The sequence below is a fragment of the Hylobates moloch genome, unplaced genomic scaffold (assembly GCF_009828535.3).
Source record: "Hylobates moloch isolate HMO894 unplaced genomic scaffold, HMol_V3 SCAFFOLD_1, whole genome shotgun sequence".
Taxonomy (NCBI): domain Eukaryota; kingdom Metazoa; phylum Chordata; class Mammalia; order Primates; family Hylobatidae; genus Hylobates; species Hylobates moloch.
The window spans coordinates 199,184,362-199,207,637 of record NW_026652276.1 but is presented as its reverse complement, the minus strand read 5'-3'; the positions used below and the strand labels follow the sequence as shown (position 1 = coordinate 199,207,637).

The 23,276-nt window shown below is 39.2% G+C and overlaps 1 long non-coding RNA gene across 1 annotated transcript in view; it reads right to left on the bottom strand.

Annotated features, from left to right (window-relative positions):
* Positions 1-23,276, bottom strand: part of LOC131382906 (uncharacterized) — a 78,302-nt gene that overhangs the window by 3,655 nt on the left and 51,371 nt on the right. Inside the window, exon 3 of the long non-coding RNA XR_009212549.1 lies at positions 15,221-15,351. This is a non-coding gene — a long non-coding RNA (uncharacterized LOC131382906). The remainder of the gene's footprint in view (positions 1-15,220; positions 15,352-23,276) is intronic.

Here is a 23,276-nt window from a genome sequence, read left to right as displayed (position 1 = left end):
GCAGAAAAATGGAAAAACTAATCCTTTAATCAGTATGCGAACACCGTAACAGAGGCCTTGGAATTAAAAATACAAAAATGCTGCAGTCAGAGAGTATCCTTTTATTCTTGAAATTCTAAAACTACTTAGATGTTAATAGCATCTCCTGACTCTATCAAAGGTCAAATAAAACTTGTGAAGAAAAGCTCTCTTTTATACATGTATTTGTTTCCTTTTATTTATGACAGCAAAGTTTTCATTAGCAACACAAGAATGCATTCTCAAGAGTGGATTCTTTTCACATAGTTTTGTTTTTTAAAGCATCATCCTTAAGTAACTAAATATAATTTTTAAACTTTTTTATATGACACAATAAAAATCATCTAAGCTATCAACTTTTAGAAATATAATTTGACCTAAGTACTGACTGGTTTCTCATTACTTTAAAAGTATATTTTGGCCAAAAAGGTAATTACCACAATTGTGTTATTTTAGATAGTTCTATGGTCTGAATGTTGGTGTTTCCACAAATTCATAGGATGCAACCTAAAACCCAATGCAATAGTGTAAGAGGTGGGGAATTTGGGATCTGATTAAGTTATGAGGGCTCCACTCTGATAAATTTTTGGTACTCCAATAAAAGAGGCTCAAGGGATCTCCCTTGCCCCTTCCACCACGTGAAGTCACAGTTAGAAGGTGGCATCTTATGAGGCAGACAGCAAACCTTCACCAAACACGAAATCTGCTGGAAACTTGATCCTGGACTTCCCTGCCTCTAGAACTGTGAGCAATAATTTTCTGTTCCTTATAAATTACATAGTCTAAGATATTTTTTTATATAGTAGCTCAAGTGGACTAAGGGAGATCTTCTAACGTATATCTATCTTTATTGTTTGTCTTAAATTATTATTCCTGTTTGTTATATATAACTCCTTCCACTAAGATTCTTTAATATTTTTTGTCACTGGATGACAACATGCCAAATAAAATGTGTACTGGTTTAATGTTTTCACATGGTTAACAAAATAGGTTATATTCAATGCTTGACACCAAAGTATCCACATATTGATAATTCCCTAGATATATCAGGTTTCTGTGACAAAAAATCCAGTTGATGGGCTATGATTTTTATTTTTTAGTTAAAATATTATTCTATGTCCCATGAACAACATGTTCACTAGCTCCAAATCAAGGACAGGATGGCCTCAGTGAATAATTATTGATAAATATACTGAATCTGATTTCAGTGAAGCACTAGGTAAAATATTCCTGTCTTCTTTCTGTGTGTTTATTACTCTTTACTGAAATACAACCTGTCAAATCCTAGAAGCAGCAGTAGAAAAACAATAGGAATCTCCTCCTCTCTGGGCAGGGCATCTCTGAAAAAAAGGAAGGAGCCCCAGTCAGGGGCTTATAGATAAAACTCCCATCTCCCTGGGACAGAGCATCTTGGGGAGGGGGCAGCTGTGAGAACACCTTCCGCAGACTTAAACATTCCTGCCTGCTGGCTCTGAAGAGAGCAGTGGATCTCCTGGCACAGTGCTCGAGGTCTACCAAGGGACAGACTGCCTGCTCAAGTGGGTTCCTGACCCCTGTGCCTCCTGATGGGGAGACACCTCCCAGCAGGGGTTGACAGACACCTCATACAGGAGAGTTCCAGCTGGCGTCTGGTGGGTGCCCTTCTGGGACAAAGCTTCCAGAGGAAGGAGCAGGCAGCAATCTTTGCTGTTATGCAGCCTTCACTGGTGATACCCAGGCAAACAGGGTCTGGAGTGGACCTCCAGCAAACTCCAGCAGACCTGCAGAAGAGGGGCTTGATTATTAGAAGGAAAACTAACCAACAGAAAGCAATAGCATCAACATCAACAAAAAGGATGACCACGCAAAAACCACATCTGCAGGTCACCAACATCAAAGACCAAAGGTTGATAAATCCATGGAGATGAGAAAAAAACAGTGAAAAAAGGCTGAAAATTCCAAAAACCAGAATGCCTCTTCTCCTCCAAAGGATCACAACTCCTCGCCAGCAAGGGAACAAAACTGGACAGAGAATGAGTTTGACAAATTGACAGAAGTAGACTTCAGAAGGTGGGTAATAACAAACTCCTCCAAGCTAAAGGAGTAAATTCTAACTCAAAACAAAGAAGCTAAGAATCTTGATAAATGGTTACACGAACTGCTAACTAGAATAATCAGTTTAGAGAAGAACATAAATGACCTGATGGAGCTGAGAAACACAGCACAAGAACTTCATGAAGCATACACAAGTATCAATAGCTGAATCGATCAAGCAGAAGAAAGGATATCAGAGATTGAAATAAATTTAATGAAATACTCGGGAGTGGAGCCAAGATGGCCGAATAGGAACAGCTCCAGTCTACAGCTCCCAGCGTGAGCGACACAGAAGATGGGTGATTTCTGCATTTCCAACTGAGGTACTGGGTTCATCTCACTGGGGAGTGCCGGACAGTGGGTGCAGGACAGTTGGTGCAGTGCACCGTGAGTGAGCCGAAGCAGGGCGAGGCAATGCCTCACCCAGGAAGTGCAAGGGGTCAGGGAATTCCCTTTCCTAGTCAAAGAAAGGGGTGACAGATGGCACCTGGAAAATCGGGTCACTCCCACCCTAATACTGTGCTTTTCCAATGGGCTTAACAAATGGCACACCAGGAGATTATATCCTGCACCTGGCTCGGAGGGTCCTATGCCCATGGAGCCTCGCTCATTGCTAGCACAGCAGTCTGAGATCAAACTGGAAGGTGGCAGCGAGGCTGGGGGAGGGGCGCCCACCATTGCCGAGGCTTGAGTAGGTAAACAAAGCCGCCAGGAAGCTCGAACTGGGTGCAGCCCACCACAGCTCAAGGAGGCCTGCCTGCCTCTATGTAGGCTCCACCTCTGGGGGCAGGGCACAGACAAACAAAAGACAGCAGTAACCTCTGCAGACTTAAATGTCCCTGTCTGACAGCTTTGAAGAGAGTAGTGGTTCTCCCAGCACGCAGCTTGAGATCTGAGAACGGGCAGACTGCCACCTCAAGTGGGTCCCTGACCCCCGAGTAGCCTAACTGGGAGGCACCCCCCAGTAGGGGCGGACTGACACCTCACACGGCTGGGTACTCCTCTGAGACAAAACTTCCAGAGGAATGATCAGGCAGCAGCATCTGCGGTTCACCAATATCCACTGTTCTGCAGCCACCGCTGCTGATACCCAAGAGAAACAGGGTCTGGACTGGACCTCCAGCGAACTCCAACAGACCTGCAGCTGAGGGTCCTGACTGTTAGAAGGAAAACTAACAAACAGAAAGGACATCCACACCAAAAACCCATCTGTACGTCACCATCATTAAAGACCAAAGGTAGATAAAACCACAAAGATGGGGAAAAAACAGAGCAGAAAAACTGGAAACTCTAAAAATCAGAGCGCCTCTCCTCCTCCAAAGGAATGCAGCTCCTCACCAGCAACGGAACAAAGCTAGACGGAGAATGACTTTAACAAGTTGAGAGAAGAAGGCTTCAGAAGATCAAACTACTCCGAGCTAAAGGAGGAAGTTCAAACCAATGGCAAAGAAGCTGATAACCTTGAAAAAAAACATTAGATGAATGGCTAACTAGAATAACCAATGCAGAGAAGTCCTTAAAGGACCTGATGGAACTGAAAACCATGGCATGAGAACTATGTGATGAATGCACAAGCCTCAGCAGCTGATGCAATCAACTGGAAGAAAGGGTATCAGAGATGGAAGACGAAATGAATGAAATAAAGCAAGAAGAGAAGTTTAGAGAAAAAAGAATAAAAAGAAATGAACAAAGCCTCCAAGAAATATGGGACTATGTGAAAAGCCCCAATCTACGTCTGATTGGTGTACCTGAAAGTGACGGGGAGAATGGAACCCAGATGGAAAACACTCTGCAGGATACTATGCAGGAGAACTTCCCCAATCTAGCAAGGCAGGCCAACATTCAGATTCAGGAAACACAGAGAACGCCACAAAGATACTCCCCGAGAAGAGCAACTCCAAGACACATAATTGTCAGATTCACCAAAGTGGAAATGAACGAAAAAAGGTTAAGGGCAACCAGAGAGAAAGGTCAGGTTACCCACAAAGGGAAGCCCATCAGACTAACAGCTGATCTCTCGGCAGTAACTCTACAAGCCAGAAGAGAGTGGGGGCCAATATTCACCATTCTTAAACAAAAGACTTTTCAACCCAGAATTTCATATCCAGCCAAACTAAGCTTCATAAGTGAAGGAGAAATAAAATCCTTTACAGACAAGCAAATGCTGAGAGATTTTGTCATCACCAGGCCTGCCCTAAAAGAGCTCCTGAAGGAAGCACTAAACATGAAAAGGAACAACCGGTACCAGCCACTGCAAAAACATGCCAAATTGTAAAGACCATCAAGGCTAAGAAGAAATTGCATCAACTAACGAGCAAAATAATCAGCTAACATCATAATGACAGGATCAAATTCACACATAACAATATTAACCTTACATGTAAATGGGCTAAATGCTCCAACTAAAAGACACAGACTGGCAAATTGGATAAAGAGTCAAGAGCCATCAGTGTGCTCTATTCAGGAAACCCATCTCACCTGCAGAGACACACATAAGCTCAAAATAAAGGCATAGAGGAAGATCTACCAAGGAGATGGAAAACACAAAAAGGCAGGGGTTGCAATCCCAGTCTCGGATAAAACAGACTTTAAACCAACAAAGATCAAAAGAGACGAAGAAGGCAATTATATAGTGGTAAAGGGATCAATTCAACAAGAAGAGCTAAGTATCCTAAAATAGATATGCACCCAATACAGGAGCACCCAGATTGATAAAGCAAGTCCTGAGTGATCTACAAAGAGACTTAGACTCCCACACAATAATAATGGGAGACTTAACACCCCACTGTCAACATTAGACAGACCAACGAGACAGAAAGTTAACAAGGATACCCAAGAATTAAACTCAGCTCTGCACCAAGCAGACCTAATAGACATCTATAGAACTCTACACCCCAAATCAACAGAATATACATTTTTTTCAGCACCACACCACACCTATTCCAAAATTGACCACATAGATGGAAGTAAAGCTCTCCTCAGCAATTGTAAAAGAACAGAAATTATAACAAACTGTCTCTCAGACCACAGTGCAATCAAACTAGAACTCAGAATTAAGAAACTCACTCAAAACCGCTCAACTACATGGAAACTGAACAACCTGCTCCTGAATGACTACTGGGTACATTACGAAATGAAGGCAGAAATAAAGATGTTCTTTGAAACCAACAAGAACAAAGACACAATATACCAGAATCTCTGGGACACATTCAAAACAGTGTGTAGAGGGAAATTTATAGCACTAAATGCCCACAACAGAAAGCAGGAAAGATCTAAAATTCACACCCTAACATCACAATTAAAAGAACTAGGGAAGCAACAGCAAACACATTCAAAAGCTAGCAGAAGGCAAGAAATAACTAAGATCAGAGAAGAACTGAAGGAAATAGAGACACAAAATACCCTTCAAAAACTCAGTGAATCCAGGAGCTGGTTTTTTGAAAAGATCAACAAAATTGATAGACCACTAGCAAGACTAATAAAGAAGAAAAGAGAGAAGAATCAAATAGACACAATAAAAAATGACAAAGGGGATATCACCACCAATCCCACAGAAATACAAACTACCATCAGAGAATACTATAAACACCTCTATGCAAATAAACTAGAAAATCTAGAAGAAAGGGATAAATTCCTTGACACATACACCCTCCCAAGACTAAACCAGGAAGAAGTTGAATCTCTGAATAGACCAATAACAGTCTCTAAAATTGAGGCAATAATTAATAGCTTACTAACCAAAAAAAGTCCAGGACCAGATGGATTCACAGCCGAATTCTACCAGAGGTACAAGGAGGAGCTGGTACCATTCCTTCTGAAACTATTCCAATCAATGGAAAAAGAGGGAATCCTCCCTAACTCATTTTATGAGGCCAGCATCATCCTAATACCAAAGCCTGACAGAGACACAATGAGAAAAGGGAATTTTAAACCAATATCCTTGATGAACATTGATGCAAAAATCCTCAATAAAATACTGGCAAACCAAATCCAGCAGCACATCAAAAAGCTTATCCACCATGATCAAGTGGGCTTCATCCCTGGGATGCAAGGCTGGTTCAACATACATAAATCAATAAACGTAATCCAGCATATAAACAGAACCAAAGACAAAAACCACATGATTATCTCAATAGATGCAGAAAAGGCCTTTGACAAAATTCAACAACTCTTCATGCTAAAAACTCTCAATAAATTAGGTATTGATGGGATGTATCTCAAAATAATAAGAGCTATCTATGACAAACCCACAGCCAATATCATACTGAATAGGCAAAAACTGGAAGCATTCCCTTTGAAAACTGGCACAAGACAGGGATGCCCTCTCTCACCACTCCTATTCAACATAGTGTTGGAAGTTCTGGCCAGGGCAATCAGGCAGGAGAAGGAAATAAAGGGCATTCAATTAGGAAAAGAGGAAGTCAAATTGTCCCTGTTTGCAGATGACATGATTCTATATCTAGAAAACCCCATTGTCTCAGCCCAAAATCTCCTTAAGCTGATAAGCAACTTTAGTAAAGTCTCAGGAGACAAAATCGATGTGCAAAAATCACAAGCATTCCTATCCACCAATAACAGACAAACAGAGAGACAAATCATGAGTGAAATCCCATTCACAATTGCTTCAAAGAGAATAAAATACCTAGGAATCCAACTTACAAGGGATGTGAAGGATGTTTTCAATGAGAACTACAAACCACTGCTCAATGAAATAAAAGAGGATACAAACAAATGGAAGAACATTCCATGCTCATGGGTTGGAAGAATCAATATCGTGAAAATGGCCATACTGCCCAAGGTAATTTGTAGATTCAATGCCATCCCCATCAAGCTACCAATGACTTTCTTCACAGAATTGGAAAAAACTACTTTAAAGTTCATATGGAACCAAAAAAGAGCCCGCATCGCCAAGTCAATCCTAAGCCAAAAGAACAAAGCTGGAGGCATCATGCTACTTGACTTCAAACTATACTACAAGGCTACAGTAACCAAAACAGCATGGTACTGGTACCAAAACAGAGATATAGACCAATGGAACAGAACACAGCCCTCAGAAATAATGCCGCATATCTACAACTATCTGATCTTTGACAAACCTGACAAAAATAAGAAATGGGGAAAGGATTCCCTATTTAATCAATGGTGCTGGGAAAACTGGCTAGCCATATGTAGAAAGCTGAAACTGGATCCCTTCCTTACACCTTATACAAAAATTAATTCAAGATGGATTAAAGACTTACATGTTAGACCTAAAACCATAAAAACCCTAGAAGAAAATCTAGGCAATACCATTCAGGACATAGGCATGGGCAAGGACTTCATGTCTAAAACACCAAAAGCAATGGCAACAAAAGCCAAAACTGACAAATGGGATCTAATCAAACTAAAGAGCTTCTGCACAGCAAAATAAACTACCATCAGAGTGAACAGGCAACCTACAGAATGGGAGAAAATTTTTGCAACCTACTCATCTGACAAAGGGCTAATATCCAGAATCTACAATGAACTCAAACAAATTTACAAGAAAGAAACAAACAACCCCATCAAAAAGTGGGTGAAGGATATGAACAGCCACTTCTCAAAAGAAGACATTTATGCAGCCAAAAAACACATGAAAAAATGCTCAGAGAAATGCAAATCAAAACCACAATGAGATACCATCTCACACCAGTTAGAATGGCAATCATTAAAAAGTCAGGAAACAACAGGTGCTGGAGAGGATGTGGAGAAATAGGAACACTTTTACACTGTTGGTGGGACTGTAAACTAGTTCAACCATTGTGGAAATCAGTGTGGCAGTTCCTCAGGGATCTAGAACTAGAAATACCATTTGACCCAGCCATCCCATTACTGGGTATATACCCAAAGGTTTATAAATCATGCTGCTATAAAGACACATGCACACGTATGTTTATTGTGGCACTATTCACAATAGCAAAGACTGGGAACCAACCTAAATGTCCAACAATGATAGACTGGATTAAGAAAATGTGACACATATACACCTTGGAATACTATGTAGCCATAAAAAAGCATGAGTTCATGTCCTTTGTAGGGACACGGATGAAGCTGGAAACCATCATTCTCAGCAAACTATCACAGGACAAAAAACCAAACACTGCATGTTCTCACTCATAGGTGGGAATTGAATGATGAGAACACCTGGACACAGGAAGGGGAACATCACACTCCGGGCACTGTTGTGGGGTGGGGGGAGGGGGGAGAGATAGCATTAGGAGATATAACTAATGCTAAATGAGCAGTTAATGGGTGCAGCACACTAACATGGCACATGTATACATATGTAACAAACCTGCACGTTGTGTACATGTACCCTAAAACTTAAAGTATAATAATAATAAAATAAATAAATTAATTAATTAATAAACTGTAGTCCTAAGGGAGCTATGGACTACATTCACAATGGTTTTATTCAGATTTAGAATATCAAGCATTTCATGACTAAAGTTTTCTAAAGAGCTTAAAGAAATATACTCTAAAGGAGGAAACGATGGCTACAGCTCTTCGCAAGGAGAGAGGAAATGATGTGTCCCAGCAAAGCAAACTGAAGGTAAAAGAATACACCGACTGAGGACAAGAGAGCATTTCCCAGCATCTTAGAACCTGAATCACAAGAGCCCTTCAGTCTTCTTTCGTGGTGTGCTCAACGATGGGAAACAACTTTGCTGTACCCGCAGTAAACGGATTTCCTCAGCCCTTTGCAAAATTCGTAATCCCGCAACAAATGGAACCTGCTTTGTTTTCACAGAACTTTTTCTTTTTCTCCATAGAACTGCTATGGGTTCCATTTTTAAATGCAGGCCTACAGGCATTCATAGTAACCTGTACCCAGCAAAACCATCTTGAGCACAACTAACTTTTGCTCAAAATACAGATGTAACCTAGAAATGATCTATAAAATCTAAAGACAAAATTACTTATGATTAGAAAGCTCATTAAATCATTCTAATGAATAAATAATCAATTAAGTCACTTTGCTTTTGCTCTCTCACCAAGGAATGGGTATACTGGCACGACCCTCTCTCTCTCCCCAGTATACCCTCATGTTAAAATAAGATTTTTCTTGTGTCTCCTCCACTTCCATCCCCCAAATTCTGCAACTGAAATTCTCCTACGTTCCCTTTTTGGAGAAATTTTTAAAATACCAAAGAGCTCAAAGATGTGTAAAATACACACCTGCCTTGCCACCAACTAAAATTGACAATTGATGAAATTTTGTCATCATCTTTTCTACAGAAAAGAATGAAACCTTGAAGGTAAGGTGATATACTCACAGACTCCATACCCAGAGGCACTCTTTTGAACTTGACCATCGATTCTCCCAGTACATTTAAACACTTTTACATATGTAAATGAATGCACAACAATATTTGGTATTTTTAGATGCATAATAAAAGACTTAAATATATGGTATTGTATTGTGTAAAAAAAATTAAAGAAATAAAGCATGAAGACAAGATTAGAGAAAAAAAAATGAAAAGGAGTGAACAAAGCCTCCAAGAAATATGGGACTATGTAAAGAGACCAAACCTACATTTGATTGGTGTACCTGAAAGTGACGGGGAGAATGGAAAGACAAAGACTGGCAAATTGGATAAAGCGTCAACACCCATCAGTGAGCTGTATTCAGGAGACCCATCTCATGTGCAAAGACACACATGGGCTCAAAATAAAGGGATGGAGGAATATTTACCAAACAAATGGAAAGCACAAAAAAGCAGGGGTTGCAATCCTAGTCTCTGATAAAACAGACTTTAAACCAACAAAGATCAAAAGAGACAAAGAAGGCTATTACATAATGGTAAAGGGATCAATGCAACAAGAAAAGCTAACTATCCTAAATATATCTGCACCCAGTTCAGGAGCACCCACATTCATAAAGCAAGTTCTTAGAGACCTACAAAGAGACTTAGACTCCCACACGCAATAGTAGTGGGAGACTTTAACACCCCACTGTCAATATTAGACAGATCAATGAGACAGAAAATTAACAAGGATATCCAGGACTTGAACTCAGCTCTGGACCAAGCAGACATAATAGACATCTACAGAACTCTCCACCCCAAATCAACACAATACACATTCTTCTCAGCACCACATCACACTTATTCTGAAATTGACCACATAATTGGAAGAAAAGCACTCCTCAGCAAATGTAAAGGAACAGAAATCATAATAAACAGTCCTCAGACCACACTACAATCAAATTAGAACTCAAGATTAAACTCACTCAAAACCGCACAACTACATGGAAACTGAAAAACCTACTCCTGAATGACTACTGGGTAAATAACAAAAAAGCAGGCAAAAATAAAGATGTTCTTTGAAACCAATGAGAACAAAGACACAATGTACTAGAATCTCTGGGACATTTTATGAGGCCGGCATTTTCCTGATACCAAAACCTGGCAGAGACACAACAAAAAAGGAAAATTTCAGGCCAATATCCCGGATGAACATCAATGTGAAAATCCTCAATAAAATACTGGCAAACCGAATCCAGCAGCACATCAAAAGTCTTATCCACCACGATCAAGTTCCTTCATCCCTGAGATGCAAGACTGGTTCAACATATGGAAATCAATAAATATAATCCATCACATAAACAGAATCAATTACAAAAGCCACATGATTATCTCAATAGATGCAGAAAAAGCCTTCGACGAAATTCAACAGCCTTTCTCATGCTAAAATTTCTCAATAAACTAGGCATTGATGGAACATATCTCAAAATAATAAGAGGTGTTTATGAAAAACCCACAGCCAATATCATACTGAATGGGCAAAAACTGGAAGCATTCCCTTTGAAAAATGGCACAAGACAAGGCTGCCCTCTCTCACCACTCCTGTTCAACATAGTAGTGGAAGATCTGGCCAGGGCAATCAGGCAAGAGAAAGAAATAAAGGGTATTCATATAGGAAGAGAGGAAGTCAAATTGTCTCTGTTTTCAGATGACATGATTGTGTATTTAGAAAACCCCATCGTGGCTGGGCGTGGTGGCTCACGCCTGAAATCCCAGCACTCTGGGAGGCCGAGGTGGGTGGATCACGAGGTCAGGAGATTGAAACCATCCTGCCTAACACAGTGAAAACTCATCTCTACTAAAAATAAAAAAAAAAATTAGCCAGGCGTGGTGGCAGGCGCCTGTAGTCCCAGCTACTCCAGAGGCTGAGACAGGAGAATGGCATGAACCCGGGAGGCAGAGCTTGCAGTGAGCCAAAATTGTGCCACTGCACTCCAGCCTGGGCAACAGAGTGAGACTCCAACTCAAAAAACAGAAAAAGAAAAAAGAAAACCCCATCGTCTCAACCCAAAATATCCTTAAGCTGATAAGCAACTTCAGCAAGTCTCAGGATACAAAATCAATGTGCAAAAATCACACGCATTCCTATATACCAATAACAGACAAACAGAGAGCCAAATCATGAGTAAACTCCCATTCACAATTGCTACAAAGAGAATAAAATACCTAGGAATACAACTTACAAAGGATGTGGAGGACCTCTTCAAGGATAACTACAAACCACTGCTCAAGGAAATAAGAGATGACATAAACAAATGGAAAAACATTCCATGCTTATGGATAGGAAGAATCAGTATCGTGAAAATGGCTATACTGCTCAAGGTAATTTATAGATTCAATGCTATTCCCATCAAGCTACTATTGACTTTCTTCACAGAATTAGAAAAAAATACTTTAAATTTCATATGAAACCAAAAAAGAACCCACGTAGCCAAGACAATCCTAAGGAAAAAGAACCAAGCTGGAGACATCATGCTACCTGACTTCAAACTATACTACAAGCCTACAGTAACCAAAACAGCTTGGTACTGGTTCCAAAACAGATGTATAGACCAATGCAACAGAACAGAGGCCTCAGAAATAACACCACACATCTACAACCATCTGATCTTTGACAAACTTGACAAAAACAAGCAATGGGAAAGGATTCCCTATTTAATAAATGGTATTGGGAAATCTGGCTAGCCATATGCAGAAAACAAACTGAACCCCTTCCTTATAACTTATACAAAAATTAACTCAAGATAGATTAAAGATTTAAATGTAAGACCTAAAACCATAAAAACCCTAGAAGAAAACCTAGGCAATACCATTCAGGACATAGGCATGGGCAAAGACTTCCGACTAAAACACCAAAAGCAATGGCAACAGAAGCCAAAATTGACAAATGGGATCTAATTATACTAAAGAGCTTCCGCACAGCAAAAGAAATTATCATCAGAGTGAACAGGCAACCTACAGAATGGGAGAAAACTTTTGCAATCTATCCATCTTACAAAGGGCTAATATCCAGAATCTACAAGGAACTCAAACAAATTTACAAGAAAAAAAAAAACCCCATCAAAAAGTGGGCAGAAGCTATGAACAGACACTTCTCCAAAGAAGACATTTATGTGGCCAACAAACATATGAAAAAAAGCTCATCATCACTGATCATCAGAGAAATGCAAATCAAAACCATAGAGATATCATTTCATGCCAGTTAGAATGGCGATCATTAAAAAATCAGGAAACAGCAGATGCTGGAGAGGATGTGGAGAAATAGGAACACTTTTACACTGTTGGTGGGAGTGTAAATTAGTTCAACCATTATGGAAGACAGTGTGGAAATTCCTCAAGGATCTAGAACTAGAAATACCATTTGACCCAGCCATCCCATTACTGGGTATATACTCAAAGGATTATAACTATAAAGACACATGCACACGTGTGTTTATTGCAGAGCTGTTCACAATAGCAAAGACTTAGAACTAACCCAAATGCCCATCAATGATAGACTGGATTAAGAAAATGTGGCACATATACACCATGGAATACTATGCAGCCATAAAAAAGGATGAGTTCATGTCCTTTGCAGAGACATGGATGAAGCTGGAAACCATCATTCTCAGCAAACTAACACAGGAAGAGAAAACCAAACACTGCATGTTCTCACTCACAAGTGGGAATTGAACAATGAGAATATATGGGCACAGGGAGGGGAACATCACACACCTGGGCCTGTCAGGGGTTGAGGGGCAAAGGGAGGGATAGCATTAAGAGAAATACTGAATGTATATGACGGGTTGATGTGTGCAGCAACCGCCATGGCACATGGATACCTGTAACAAATTTGCACGCCCTGCACATGTATCCCAGAACTTAAAGTATAATAAAAATAAAAAATAAAAATAAAAGAAAAAGAAAAACAGTAGGAATCAACGACCTGAAGTGTCAGGAAATTGCATCTACAACTGCTGAATACTCACCATACATACGAGCCTGTTAAGACCACAAGACTACACGGAAATTTAAAGTGGGGAAACCCAGATTTCAGAGCCTAGAAACCATGAAGTATGTTGTTGTGACTCAGAAGACAATGCCCCAAAATGAAGGCCTCAGAAGCAAAATTTTCTCTGACCTTCCCCTGTCCTCCTCTCAGCCCCATGCTCCCCCGAGCCGAGCCATAGAAACTAGAATCCTCTTCCCAAGGTGGGTCATAGAACACAGATCCCTTTTCCACAAAGCCAGCGATAAAAGCTAAAAATATTATTCTAACTTTCCTTCCACCTTCATGTACAAACTGACAATAGAAAAAGTATCTGATCTGCCTTGTTTTACTATGATTACAAGAACCCCATTCCAGAGAGAGTTCTGCCTCACACCAGAAGGAAGAAATGCATGCTCAGGGAGGCCAAGAAGAATCTTGCTGGGTTTCCCCAAACAGTCTATCAGCATTTTTGCTCAATCATATTTCTACCCAGCTGTGTATACTTTGTTAAACCTATATATAAAAATGGACAATTTCCCCTGTATCTTTGGGTCTTTATTCTGCAGGCTCCTGTGTCATGTAAAACTATGATCAAATAAATGTATATGCCTTTTCTCCTATTAATCTGCCTCTTGTCAGTGATTTTCAGCAAACCTTCGAAGGGCAAAAGGGAAGTTTTCTTTTGGCCCTGACAATGGCTTCAGAGTAAATTTGAATCACAAACAAAGCAAGCCAATCCCCAGCAAATACAACAACTGAAAGTCAGCAGAAAGAACTGGGTTATCACCAGGAAGATGAGCAGAAAGGAAATCAGGGAAAGTGAGCAAATGTCTTGTAAACTCCCCAAGAACAGGAGTACATGGAGCAACTCTACTAGCAATTTCAAGCAGATGGGAAGGTGAAGAAAATGTCAGACACACTAACAAGAGTAATGCTTATTTAGAGATGATTGTTTAACCCAACTGGCAGCACCAGAGGCAGAACATTCAGAACTTGGCCTTTCGATTTCCTGCCCCAGCCTTTACAGAAAGTTCTTGTCCATGGTTCTCTTAAGTAAATTCATAACAAATTTAACATTTTACTCATGTCTGTATCTAAAAAAGAAAAAATACCAACTCAATAGATAACTTACTGTCATCTTAGCTGAGTAATATAAAAACATCGTAAAACCGACTAATGTAGCAAAAAATGCTCACTACAAAGGCTGAAAATATCCTGAAAATGTATTCAAATTTGCATAAGCATTTTTTCTACAGCCCTCATGAAAAACTTTTTTTCATTACCTATGTATGAACCTTATAAGCAATGGTAAAAGAAAATTCAAGGTTATTGTTCCCCTACTAAATGCCAGAAACTGTTCAAGGTGCTTAACATATGTTATCCCATTTAAGTGTTCTTACAACTATGAGGAGCCTTTCTCTCACTACACTGAATCTAGGAGACAACATTTTGCAACAGTTTATGGTGCAAGAGAGACTGGAGGTCATAATTACTGTAGACACTTTTATTTGGCAATAGACAACTCATACTCATTTCCTGATTCAGTTGCAAGTCATTCTCTTGCTTTGTTTAACTGTTACTCCCTATGGTTTTGGCAAGATGGTGCAAAACTAAGTAATATCATTAATCTCAATTCATGACAAGTTACTTCAACCTAAACTAATATGACTATTTTACATTTAGCTGATAAGAAACGATAGCTTCTAAACACTTCAGAAACAAGAGTAAGGAGTTCATTAATAATGTACAGTTTGCCAGGATTTGGACAACAGAAGATATATAAATACAGAGAAAGTTCACCCATCAGTTAACTGATCCACAAGACACAACCTACCTGTGAAGGAAGAAGACTTTCATTCTTCACTACTTAGGTTCAATGGGTTGGCTACGAACATACTATGTAATTCTTTGCTGTAATAGAAATAGCCCCTTATGTTTTCTCCATTCTTGAGAGAATGAACTTTCCTAGAGATAAAAAGAGTGAATCAGAAATCAGAGTTGACTGACCTTATTTTTCAACTCATATGTGGATGAGAGTCATTTCACTATTTAGCATTCTTGTTTATTTAATTGTAAAATGTGAACAATGACACCTCACATTCACAATGGGCAAAAAATTCTAATATTTTTTTAACCAGACATTGATTTTCTACTGCATACAGATTCTGCATAAATTGTTCCTCAAGTAAGAAGGCAGGACAATTAAAGAGAGTTGCTCATAAGCCATAAACTTCAAAACATTCAAAACCAACTCTTTATAAGTCTCATGTGGTCCTATACATAGCTTATCTCTACTTCCCAAATGCCTTGTGTTAATATTAGAGCTCCATTTTATTCTGATTCTTTAATGTAATTTTTCTTCCTTCACATATGCAGATCATAAAGTACAGGGAGACAGCTCAGAACATTCCCTTAGGGTAAATGCTCAGGAGAACACTTACCAGTTCCTAGGTTGTCAAAAAGGCATTGCTGTCAGCAAAATGTACAGTAGAGTCTGAAGATAAGTTCAAGGTTCAGTTACTACAGTGGCTTTAAGAGATTTTAGGAAAATGTCAATACTAATATGAGGTGATGCTTTCTCTTATCTATTTTTGTCTAGCAAAACGTCTTGATGGACCTCTTTGAGCTTGAAAGATAACTACTTTATTTATAACTCTAATGCTTCCCAGATTGTGGTTTGGAAAGAGAGGATAACACAAAGAAAAACCTAAAATGTTCTATATAACTAAGAAAGAAAAATGTGACATTTTTAAGAATAGTACAAGAGAAACGGGATCATAGGAAAAACAAAACAAGGCCCCACAATAGGATGGGAGGATGTGGGCATCCAGAGGGACACAGCAAGTGAGAAAGCCACGCATTAACTGATGGCAGGAAGTTTCTAAGAACAGTGACAATATTTTAGTTGAACAGTGATTAATATTTTAGTTTTTTTTCCAGCCTCTCTGCAGTCACGAAAACTTCAATGAAAGATTGCCAGATGCAACAATCATGTAGTGGAACTATAGAAAAGTGAAGGAAGAGAGATGTAGTCCAGCATGAGATGAAGCCAAGCAAGAAAAACAGACAGCAGCAGCAAATTCTCAGAGTACAGCTAAGACAAGAGAATTGGCATTGACTGAAATAGATAGGAGGTGATATGATTAGGCTTTGTCCTGCCGTAAAGATACGGAAAATATGGAAGTGACTTTGAAATGGGTAACAGGCAGAGGTTTGTACTTCCTAGAGACTTGGAGAACTCAGAAGACAGGAAGATGTGGGAAAGTTTGGAACTTCCTAGAGACTTGTTGAATGGCTTTGACCAAAATGTTGATAGTGATATGGACAATAAAGTTCAGGCTGAAGTGATCTCAATGGAGATAAAGAACTTGTTGAGAACTGGAATAAAGGTGATTCTTGCTATGCTTTAGCAAAGGTAACCTCTTCTCCCCATTACCCAGGAATTAGCCAGGGGTCATTTTGCCCCTGCCCTAGAGATCTGTGGAGCTTTGAACTCGAGGGAGATGATTTAGGGTATATGGCAGAAGGAATTTCTAAGCAACAAAGCATTCAAGATGTGACTTAGGTGCTCTTAAAAGCATTCAGTTTTATGTATTAACAAAAAGATGATTTCGAACTGGAACTTATGTTTAAAGGGGAAGGAGAACATAAAAGTTTAGAAAACTTGCAGCCAGACAATTCAATAGAAAAGAAAAATCCATTTTCTGAGGAGAAATTCAAGCCAGCTGCAGAAATTTGCATAAGTAATGAGGAGTCAAATGTTAATCTCCAAGACAATGGGAAAAATGTCTCCAGGGCATGTCAGAAAACTTCGTGGCAGGTCCTCCCATCACAGGACTAGAGGTTCAGGAGGAAAAAATAGTTTCATGGGCTGTGACTAGGGCCTTGCTGCTTTGTGCAGTTTTGGGACTTGGCGTCATGCATCCCAGCTGTGGCTAAAAGGGGCCAACATACAGGTCAGGTTTCAGAGGGTGCAAACCTTAACCCTTGACATTTCCACATGGTTTTGAGCCTGCAGGTACACAGAAGTCAAGAATTAAGATTTGGGAACTTCACCTAGATTTCAGAGGATGTAAGGAAATGCCTGAATATTGAGGCAGAAGTTTTCTGCAGGGGTGGAGCCCTCATGGAGGACCTCTGCTAGGGCAGTACAGAAGGAAATGTGAGATCAAAGCCCCCACACAGAATCCACACTGGTGTACTGCCTAGTGGAGCTGTGAGAAGATGGCCACCATCCTCTAGACCCCAGAATGGTAGATCCACCAACAACTTGCACTGTGTGCCTGGAAAAGATGCAGATACTCAACGCCAGCTCATGAAAGCAGCCAGGAAAGCGGTTGTATCCTGCAAAGCCATAGAGGTGGAGCTGCCCAAGGCCATGGGAGCCCACCTTCTGCATCAGCATGACCTGGATGTGAGACATGGAGTCAAAGGAGATCATTTCAGAGCTTTAAGATTTGACTGTCCTGCTGGATTTCAGACTTGCATGGGGCCTGCAGCCCCTTTGTTTTGGCCAATTTCACCCATTTGGAATGCATGTATTTACCAAATGCCTGTACCACCATTGTATCTAGGAAGTAACTAACTTACTTTAGATTTTACAGGATCATAGGCAGAAGGGACTTGCCTTGTCTCACGTAAGACTCTGGACTTGGACTTTTGGGTTAATGCTGGAATGAGTTAAGACTTTGGGGGACTGTTGGGAGGGTAAGGCTGATTTTAAAATGTGAAAGGGACATGAGATTTTGAAGGGGCCAGAGCAGAATGATATGGTTAGGCTTTGTGTCCCTACCCAAATCTCATCTTGAATTGGAATCCCCATAATTCCCACGTGTCAAGGGAGCGATGAAGTGGAGGTAATTGAATCATGGGGGTGGTGTCCCCCATGCTTTTCTCATGATAGTGAGTGAGTTCTCACAAGATTTGATGGTTTTATAAGGGGCTCTTCCCCCTTCACTTGGCACTTCTCCTTTCTGCCACCTTATGAAGAAGGTGCCTTGCTTCCCCTTCACCTTCCATCATGATTGTAAGTTTCCTGAGGCCTCCCAGCCACGCTGAACTGTGAGTCAATTAAACCTCTTTCCTTTATATATTATCCAGTCTTGGGTATGTCTTCATTAGCAGTGTGGGAATGGACTAATACAGAAGGTAACCTCTTCTCCCCATTACCCAGGAATTAGCAAACATATTAAGGAGAGCACCAGTGGGCTCCTCCAGGTAGGTAGTATGGATGTCACTATACTTTTTTGGATTTTAAAATAAAGTCAGCCCAAGAAAACTAGAGGACAGGGAGGTAGCAGGGTAATCCAGCCTGATACCATTCACACATAGTTTACGGTTTATTTCTCCAGCAGCCATTACATATTGGTATGAACAAATTGGATTCATAAGCCATTTAATTGAAAAAAAAATCACTTTAGATAATATACTTTCACTGCATTCCCTTCGTCACATTAATTGTCCTCGAAGAAAATGGGGGTTATTCTGTAGATGATGGTTATACTAATAAATTCCAAGTACAATTATGATAAAATCATTTGTTCTAATTTAATACATTTAGAATACATGGTAATTAAAAGAAGAAATGAGCTAAGTTTATGTTTATCATATCAATATTAAAGAGTCACCAAGAAATTGGTGATAAAAATATAGATATAGCAAATTTTGTTTCTTTAGTTTGTTTGTTTTGAGACTGGGTCTCCCTCTGTCACTGACGCTGGAGTGCAGTGGCAAAATCATAGCTCACTGCAGCCTCAACCTCTCAGGCTTAATCAATCCTCTCATCTCTGCCTCCTAAGTAGCTAGAACTATAGGCACACACCACTATGTCCAGCTAACTTTTGTATTTTTTGTAGAGACAAGGTTTCACCATGTTGCTCAGGTTAGTCTCGAACTCCTGGGCTCAAGTGACCCAATCACCTTGGTCTCCCAAAGTGCTGGAATTACAGGCCAAATTTTGTTTCTTAAAAAACAATTCCAAGCATTGCAGATGTATTTGCTTATGCAAACAACTCATTAGTGTGTGTGCGGGGTGTAGCTGATTGGGCTGGTGGTTTACTACATTAATTATACTGGGTTGAATAGTGTTCCCCAAAATTCAGATCCATTCAGAACCTCAGAATGTGATCTTATTTTTAAATAGGGTCTTCACAGATGTAATTAGTTAAGATGAGGTCATACTGGACTAGGGTGGGCCCTAAACCAATGAGTCATGTCCTTATACAGAAGAGAGAAATTTGAACACAGGGAGACACATGGAAAGAATGTCATGTGAAAATAGAAGCAGAGATTAGAGTGATACATCTAGAAGACAGAACACCAAAGATTGCTGGCAAACACCAGCAGCTGAGAGTCATGAAACAGATTCTCTCTCAAGGTCTTCAGAAGGAACCAACCTGCCAGCTCTTGATTTCAGACTTCTAGTTTCTAGAACCATGAGAGAATAAATTTCTGTTGTTTTAAGCCACACAGTTTGTGGTACTTCGTTACAGAAGTCCTAGGAAGCTAACCAATCATGAATTATTTCCACTTGATATAAAGGACATTTAATAACAACATATTTTATTAAGCTTATTTGTGTAACTGTAAATTTAGAATGAACTAACTTTCCTTTCTTTGAATGAATTTTGCAATTCAGTGTTTTCATTCATTCAGATCAAGGTTCTATCAATTATCCACGTTAGTAACTAAGGTTCTATTAATATTTTCAGTTTTGACATATCTTTTTTTTTCTCAAGACATGGCACCTTGTTGTTTCAACTCTTGCCTACTGCCTTTCAGATGAATTTTCAGATAATGGAGATCTAGAAATCAAAGCAAGAGACTGTCACTTACTTATCTTTCTAGGACTATTTTACTTCTGGTTTAATTATTATGGAACTCACTCTTTAAATCCCTGATTCAGTAATCAAATGAGTTTCTCAGAATAACAGATTTTGTACATGGTATTCAGGTCGCCTACTCATTACAACTAATTTGATGGCATTGGAGTGGAGGAGTCATTCCTTAATAGTGTTCAGTCACTTGCTTTCCCTGTGAAGTTGACTGAATTTAAAAACTGTTGGTCAGGAGCAATTTTTTAGTCAATTCTTTAAGAAGGCAAAGAAAAAAAAAGGTTCATTGACTTTTTTTGCTGTTGTTAGTCTTTTCCTAGAGGTCATTAGTGTAAAGTGACAATCACGCAATCCCTAGAGCCTAAAATAAAAATTGTTTTTAATATTAGCATTCTCTAGCCAGTACTTTCCACCTTGCTTACAATGCAGCACACGTAGAAAAGAATTGCATTCATACAGCACAACGGGGTAACTGGAGAAGGACGTAACTGACCCGTTCACAGCACAGTGTTGTACAGTGAATAGCCAGATAGGCAGGAGCTCTGACCAGGCTTTCTATTAAAGTATTGGGAAACACATTGCTTTCTGTCTGTGCTTTTTACTGTGGGCTTATTTAAATCTCTCAAATAAGATAACTAAACTAAAAGACAATTCCCCTCTTCCTTAAATTCAGCAGCATTTGCTTATTTAATAGCATTATCTGCATACCTATGACATACATCAAATATAAATATCTTCATATAATTTATTTACCTTTTCTTCTCTTTTAACTCAGCACATATAAGACCTTTTTTACCCTACATTTGATGAAGGGTGAAGTGACAAATCCAATGCAGGACTACAAATCTTGCATAATAGTCATGTAGACTCTAAATCAATCTTGCATTAAAATCATAAATCTTAACAAAGGTGCAGCCATTATAAAAATGATCCAAAAGAGTTGTAAAATGTTCATTCCAAGCACTTGTGCTAATAGCTATGTGATATAATTCATCCTGCTCTTCTTATAAGCAAAGTATCATCCTTGTATTTCCTTTAGAAAATATTACAAATTCACTTTCCCTCAACCACACCAAGTTTGCATCCCCACAGAGGTCAGATAACTCATTAATTTACCTAATTTATTTATTTTTTCTGACTATATTGACTGGTTCTTATTTTGTCTTCATGACACCATGCTCAAGAGCTAGCAATGAGGGAGAAGAAAGAGGAGGACTTGAGGTATGAAGAGAGAAAGGAGAGATAGATTAGATTCAAGAATAAAATCAAAATTAAACTTGAAATTCCTAATATTCTAAACTATTTATAAAGCCAGTTATATATTCCTATTCTTAAGAAAAATATATTCATAACAATCTAGTCTCCTAAAGATAAATTCTGTTTATATATATATACATTTAAATGAATATATTCATGAAGAATATATCCATATATAGAATATATTCATGAAGAATATATTGTTAAGAATTTTTTATAATCAAAAACATGTCCTTATGCTTGTCAGTCTTTCCCTCCCTCTGGCCCTTGGTCTTCAGCTGCAGTAGAAACAAAAAGAACATTATTTAGTCAACTGGGGGAGAAGCAAATTGATCACTACTTTAAAAGCTATCATGAAGACAAAATGAAAACCAGTTAACTAAAATTAATATAATTAAAAGAAACAAGGTCATTTTGCCGATTGGCCACTTGATGAATTGACTTTTGGCTTATTGACCTAGAGCTCATTTCTACATAAGCCTGGCTCTTCTAAAGTGACATTAGCCAAACTTTTAATAGAAATTGGCGGGAGCCAGGTTATGCTTCATTTATGTAGATAATGGTCTTCTCATCTGTCCCCTATTATAGCATGTTTTGATATAATCCTCATTTGAGATCCGTTTATTCTTGACATCTTTCTCTCTCCACCCAGTTATTATCTTATCACCTAGATTTTTTTTTCTGTTCATTGAGAACAGATTTACAGAGAGAATCACAATAAATAACCTTCTATCCAAATGATAGATGCAAGAAGCAGATAAAAAGGAGGGTCCGTGGAGCATCCTCAACCCACCAGCACACTGGGAGAATGGGATGGAGCTAAGGGAAGTTTGTGCCTTGTGCAGTGGGGAGGAGCCTGGCCTCTTAGCTCAAGACTGGTGGCTTGGAATTCAGTATGTGAGATGGCAGCCTGCTTGCAGGATCCCCTCTCATTTTGCTGACAGTTTTTTGTTCCTTTTTTCCTTTTCACCCAATAAATTCTTCTCTAATCAATCCAAGGTGTCCGCATGCCTAATCTTTCCTGATTGTGTGACAAGAACCCAGTTTTAGCTGAATGGAGGAGCAAAGTTTTGCATCACAAATAGCCTAATACCTCCAAAGTCCCCAGAGAAATTATATTACACTTAACCTATTTTCTTTGAGGGTGACAGGACCCAACCATTTGGCATGTAGATCTTTGTTAACAGAACTAACATTTGTTTGCTTTTGGCATTCATCTGATCTTTGACAAACCTGACAAAAATAAGAAATGGGGAAAGGATTCCCCTATTTAATAAATGGTGCTGGGAAAACTGGCTAGACATCTGTAGAAAGCTGAAACTGGATCCTTTCCTTACACCTTATACAAAAATTAATTTAAGATGGATTAAAGACTTAAATGTTAGACCTAAAACCATAAAAACCCTAGAAGAAAACCTAGGCAATACCATTCAGGACATAGGCATGGGCAAGGACTTCATGACTAAAACACCAAAAGCAATGGCAACAAAAGCCAAAATTGACAGATGGGATCTAATTAAACTAAAGAGCTTCTGCACAGCAAAAGAAACCACCGTCAGAGTGAACAGGCAACCTACAGAATGGGAGAAAATTTTTACAGTCTACCCATCTGACAAAGGGCTAATATCCAGAATCTATAATGAACTCCAACAAATTTACAAGAAAAAATCAAACAACCTCATCAAAAAGAGGGCAAAGGATATGAACGGACACTTCTCAAAAGAAGACATTTACGTAGCCAACAGACACATGAAAAAATGCTCATCATCACTGGCCATCAGAGAAATGCAAATCAAAACC